This window comes from Impatiens glandulifera, chromosome 1, assembly GCF_907164915.1.
Source record: "Impatiens glandulifera chromosome 1, dImpGla2.1, whole genome shotgun sequence".
NCBI classification, from domain to species: domain Eukaryota; kingdom Viridiplantae; phylum Streptophyta; class Magnoliopsida; order Ericales; family Balsaminaceae; genus Impatiens; species Impatiens glandulifera.
In genome coordinates this window covers 21,170,300-21,176,248 of record NC_061862.1, presented here as the reverse complement: position 1 = coordinate 21,176,248, position 5,949 = coordinate 21,170,300, and positions in this window count along the sequence as shown.

Sequence of the window (5,949 nt, the reverse complement as noted above, 5' to 3'; positions counted from 1 at the left end):
AAATTATAAAAATAATTTTGGATTTCGAAAAGTGGAATCCAATAGGCCATAGGACCAAAGTCTTAAGGATAGGGTTCGTTTTTACCGCTCGAGGTCAACAAACTCTCGATCCGGTTCGAGGTTCAAGATCTTTGGTCTAAAATAATGTTAATAATAATAATTATAATAATAGACTATTGAAAACTACCTAAAACTAACCCAGAAACATGTGGCTTTGAAAATTACATAAATGTGGTGAGTCAAGACATTCTTAATATTTAGCACACACTTAGGAAAGGAAAATAGATAATAAACTTTTGATCTATCAATACTTTAATTTATTTTCTTCTCTTTCCACCAAAATTATTGATTTCTAAGGCCATACAAAAAAAAAAAAAGTGATTAATATCTTGTAGTCTATTAATACTTTATTTATTTTCCTTTACTTCCCTCCTCCAATTGTTTTTTTTTAAAACTATATTTGAAAACAATACAACCCTAATAAATTGCAGTTCAGATCTTCTGCTACCGATTGCCGTGTTCCCCTGTGGCGGACCAATCAGATTGCAGCATTATTATTTTAATAATAAATCAATCTGGGCAGGAGACGGAGGGAGGGAGAATCCGGAATCCGGGTTTAGGCCCGGGTTCACACCAGACGCCGTTAACGGCCGCGCCTGTTAACGCCAGGAAATAATATAATATTCAGATGATAAACAGATAAGATATCTTCGCTCCGGGCACCGTGTCAGAGGGAAGGGTGAGATACGATGGGAGCGAAGATCTACACGCCCGTTGCCATGACCCTCATGTAAACCCCGCATACCCACCCATGAGAAAGACCGCCTGCCGTTCATGAAAATACACTTACACGTCTATGTAAAGACCGAATTGACAGGGATATTATATTTACGTTTATTAAATATTAATTTAATTTATTAAAAAACACATGCAGCGATATAATATTCGCTTCAATTAATTCATTGATTTTTTTTCTAGGAATTTTTATTTAATTTTTGTATTTAATTTTTTTTGCCTCGAGACTCTCTGGAGCGAAGATATATTTGCTTCAATTAATTTTAATTAAAACCTCATGTAAACCCCCCAACCCACCCATGAGAAGACCGCCTGCCTGCCATGGAAAGACACTAACCCGTTTATGTGAAGACCAAAATGACATGGATTTTATATTTCCATATATTAAATATTAATTCAATTAATTGAAGATGACATGCAGCAACCGAACAAATCTTCGCCTCAATTACTTTTCTATTTTTTTCCTTTTTTTTTTATTTCATTTTTTTTGGCTGGAGACCCTCATGAGCGAAGATATATTTGCTTAAATTAATTCTAATAAAAACCTCATGTAAAACCCCCCTACCCACCCATGAGAAGACCGCTTGCCTACCATGTAAAGACACTTACCCGTCTATGTAAAGACCAAAATGACATGGATTTTATATTTCCGTTTATTAAATATTAATTCAATTAATTGAAGATGACATGCAGCAACCGAACAAATCTTCGCCTCAATTACTGGCTAGTTTTTTTCTTGTTTTTTTTTATTTCCGTGTATTAATAAATGTTAATTCAATTAATTTAAAATGACATGCAGCGATATAATATTCGCTTCAATTAATTCATTAATTTTTTTTTATTTAAATTTTTTTGCTGGAAGAGAATATTTGTTCGCCTAGACCCTGTTCCATGTAAAATGGATTGAATAGTGGCTTCTCGAGAGAACACTTATTCGCCCCTGGTCCCTGTGTCATGTTACATCGAATGAATAGTCGCTTTTCGAAAGAAGACATGTTCGCACCGGTTACATGAATATATATACCCCCTAATATGATTATTTTATAATCATTTCCGCCCGATTCATCTCTCTCTCTTCCTGCCTCATTTTCACGGCGATTCGTAACCGGCTCCCCGTCGACCGAACCTGAATCCACATCTTCACGACTCCACAATGGTACGTATTCCTGAATAGTAACTTTTCATATTTAGGATTATGGAACTACTACACTAGATTCGGTTATGTGATGTTGTTGTCTCTTTAATCTTTAGGAAACCCTACTCTCAAAATGTCACCTTCACTGTAAATCAATGTTATTTAGGAAAAATTACCTAGAGTTATGTTTTGGGATATTATTTCCATGAAACCCTAGTACATACTAACAAAGACCTTTTTTTTTCATGCACCTGCAGGCAACCGCCTCAGCATCCGTCCAAAACTTTGGCAAAGACTGGATTTTATGCCCAAATCAATTAACAAGTGAAGAGATAGTACTCTTCGTGACATTTCTCCCTTTTTTTCCATATTGTTTAAGTTTTCATCCTGTTTAACTGAAATATTTATGATTGTTCTTAAACAGCACTTGATGCAACAATATGCTAACACATGTGGTGCCACGGTGACAATGAGGTGGCGAGACGATGTGACCCACGTCATAGCATCCACCGATTCTAATGGTGGATGCGGTCGCACTATCAAAGTATTGAAGGGCATATTGAACGGGAGTTGGGTCCTTACCATTGATTGTGAGACTCTGTTATTCTTAACCCTTTACTGTTAACTCAATATTCATTTTCACATATATGAAACTAAAAACACCTATTGCTTTTATACAGGGATAAAATCATCAATCAGATTTAACTGTTACGTGGACGAGGAACCATACGAGGTGCAGCGAGATAATCATGGGACTGTGGGCGGTCCAAGAGCTGGCAGAATGCGGTATTTGAACAATGTAAGTTTTGTCTTATTCCTACTCCTCCATATGATATTCAATTGTCCATGATTACTAATAATGTTTTGTATTTTCTTTCAGCTGCCGAAACTCTTCGACAGTTACACCTTCATATTTGCAGGGGAATTCATCCCGGCTTACAAACTGGATCTTATGGGGTTTGTAATTGCTGGAGGAGGTACAACTAAAGAAATGGAGAATCCATTTGTCGAGCCCGAGGACGACAAAACTATAGTTGTATACGACAAGTCTCGGCACGATGTTAATGAACTTGTTTGGGTATTTGAGGCAGAGAATCCTCTGAAGACATATTTGGATGTGTTTGGTGTTCCTCACACAAGCTTGCTAGAATCCATTGCTGCTTGTGATTTGCAGCCTTTGTTTTTGTAATAGACATGTGTTGGTTTAATTTGTTACTTAATATTTGAATATTTTGCATTCTTGAAAATTCAATGTCATATTTGATTTCAGATTTATCTTTTTTGTTCTTCGAATTGTTTTTTTTAAAACATCAGCCTTATATTTAACTAAATCTTGAAACATTAAGAAATAATGTATAACTTGAAGTATAAATTTGATAAATAATTAATATTTTTTAAAACTACTGTCAAAATAATATTTCTAAAACAATTGTCAAAATAATAATGTGAAGAAATCTTCGCTTACTGATTGATTGATTGATTTATTAATTTTATTTCATAATAATTTTTGTCATTTAATTATTAAAATGAAATAATTTTTTTAACAAGTCACCTCACCGCCACCTAACACCTGCCACCTTTTCATTAAATGCTGCATGCAGCAAGCCATGCTGCTAGACAAAGTTTGTACTCTTCTCTCTCTCACCTGTACGACCATTTCTTCGTCGGAGTTATACTACATTGTCTACCATCGACCTCTCCTTCGCCGGAGACTTCATTATAATATCAATCCATCTTCCTAAATTATAAAATGGTATGTTTTTGAATGTCATCTATACCTTCTTTACTTTTCGTCCCAACCTTTTCTATGTTTTTTGAATACTCGACATGAAATGTTCTGTTCTGTTTGATTATCAGGAAGGAACACATATCAGCGAGAATGATATGGACGAGAATGATATTAATGATTTAAGGTAACATTGTTTAACTTCTCCAATATTTTTAGTGCACATGTAAGCGAAGATCTCTTCACTAATATATTTTTAGATAATATCTTATAAAGCGAAACTATATTCGCCTAATATTACAATCTTCATACTGTTGAAGTGAAGCTTTCTTCGCTTATATTGTTTTCATTTTCCAATAATCTACAAGTTCTGGTTAGTTGAACCTTTATTTTCCACGTGTTCAAACTGAACAGCGAATCTGCTACTTGTCGTCGTCAATTGAATTTCGATGGAAACGGCCAACCTTTGGAGGACATCGAAGCCAACTTAATTCCACTTTTAGGTAGAGAATTTGAGAGTGAAGAAGAAGGCTACGTATTCTACTTAGCATACGCTAAACTAATAGGATTTGGTATAAGGCGCAGTTCAAAACATGTAGACAAGGAGGGTAAAATACTGGATAGAGTTTTTTGTTGTAGTGCACAGGGTGAACGGGGAAAGGACAAACGTGATGTCTATGTGAAACGTAGACGTTCTGTGACTCGGTTCTGTTGTGAAGCGAAATTGAGGATAAAGAGGGCAGACAATGGAAAGTTCCAAGTGGTAAATTTTATTAGTGATCATAGTCATCCTATTGCAAGTCCAAAGAAAACTCACCTGTATAGATGCCATAGGAATATTTCTGCAGTTGCAGGCTTACATATCGAGATGGCCACTAACGTGGGAATTCCTCCTAAGTCATCACATGCTCTAATGTCTAAACAAATCGGTGGAAGGGAGAATCTAGGTTTTCTTCCTGAGGATTACAAAAATTACCTGCGCACGAAAAGAACCAGAGAGTGTAATTTTGGGGAAACAGGGGGTGTATTAGAGTATTTGCAGAAAAAACAATCCAATGATCCTGGTTTTTATAATGCTTTTCAACTTGATGCGGACGATTTGATAACGAATATTTTTTGGTGTGATTCCAACATGCGGTCCGATTATTCATACTTCGGAGACGTGGTCAGTTTTGACACCACATACAAGAAGAATAATGAAGGTCGTCCAGTTGCGCTTTTTGTAGGTGTCAATCATCACAAACAATCAATTATTTTTGGAGCAGCTCTATTATTCTTGATGACTTTTGATTGGTTGTTTGAGACTTTCACCAAAGCTATGCATGGGAAAAAACCAAAAACCATTCTTACAGATCAAGACGCGGCCATGGCTAAGGCCTTGGCGTCTACATGGCCCGAAACAAATCATCGTCTCTGTATTTGGCACATATTTCAAAATGCAGCCATACATCTTAACTCGGTGTTCCATAATTTCAGAGATTTTTCTAAGGATTTTTCTTCGTGTATATATGATTTTGAAGAAGAGATAGAGTTTGTTGAAGCTTGGAATCAAATGTTGACAAACTACGGGCTTGAAAACAACGATTGGTTGAAACGCATGTTTAGCATCAGGCGAAAGTGGGCATTAGTCTATGGACGACAAATGTTTTGTGCTGATATGACGACAACACAGAGAAGTGAGAGTATGAACAGTATGTTGAAAAGGTACTGCTCCTACAAACACAAGTATTTAGAATTTTTCAAACACTTTAAAAGACTACTCGATGAAAGAAGATATGATGTGTTGAAGGCTGATTTCAAATCAATTACCAGCCAACCAAGTCTTAACTATCCAGTTTTGATCTTAAAGGATGCCTGCAAAGTTTACACCCCAGAGGTCTTTAAGTGCTTTGAACAACAATGGTTTATGTCGCATGATTGTGGTGTAGAAATGTTAAAGGATGTCGACACACACAGAAAATACAAGGTAACACCCCACACTAGGAGATGCTCTCATACAGTTACAGTTCATAAGAATGACGATAAGAATATCGAGTGTAGCTGCTGTAAATTTGAATTTGGAGGGATTTTGTGTGCTCACATCCTAAAGATTTTCACAACGATTGACGTGTTGAAGATTCCTCCGGCGTTGATATTGAAGAGGTGGACAAGAACAGCCAAAGATGGAATATTTGGAACTGATCCAATCGTGGACAGTACTAATGTTGATCCGAGTGAGCTTCATAACATAAGATACAGAGATTTGTATGGGTTGTCCATGCATTTATTTACCAAGGCAGCCGAAAGAGATGAC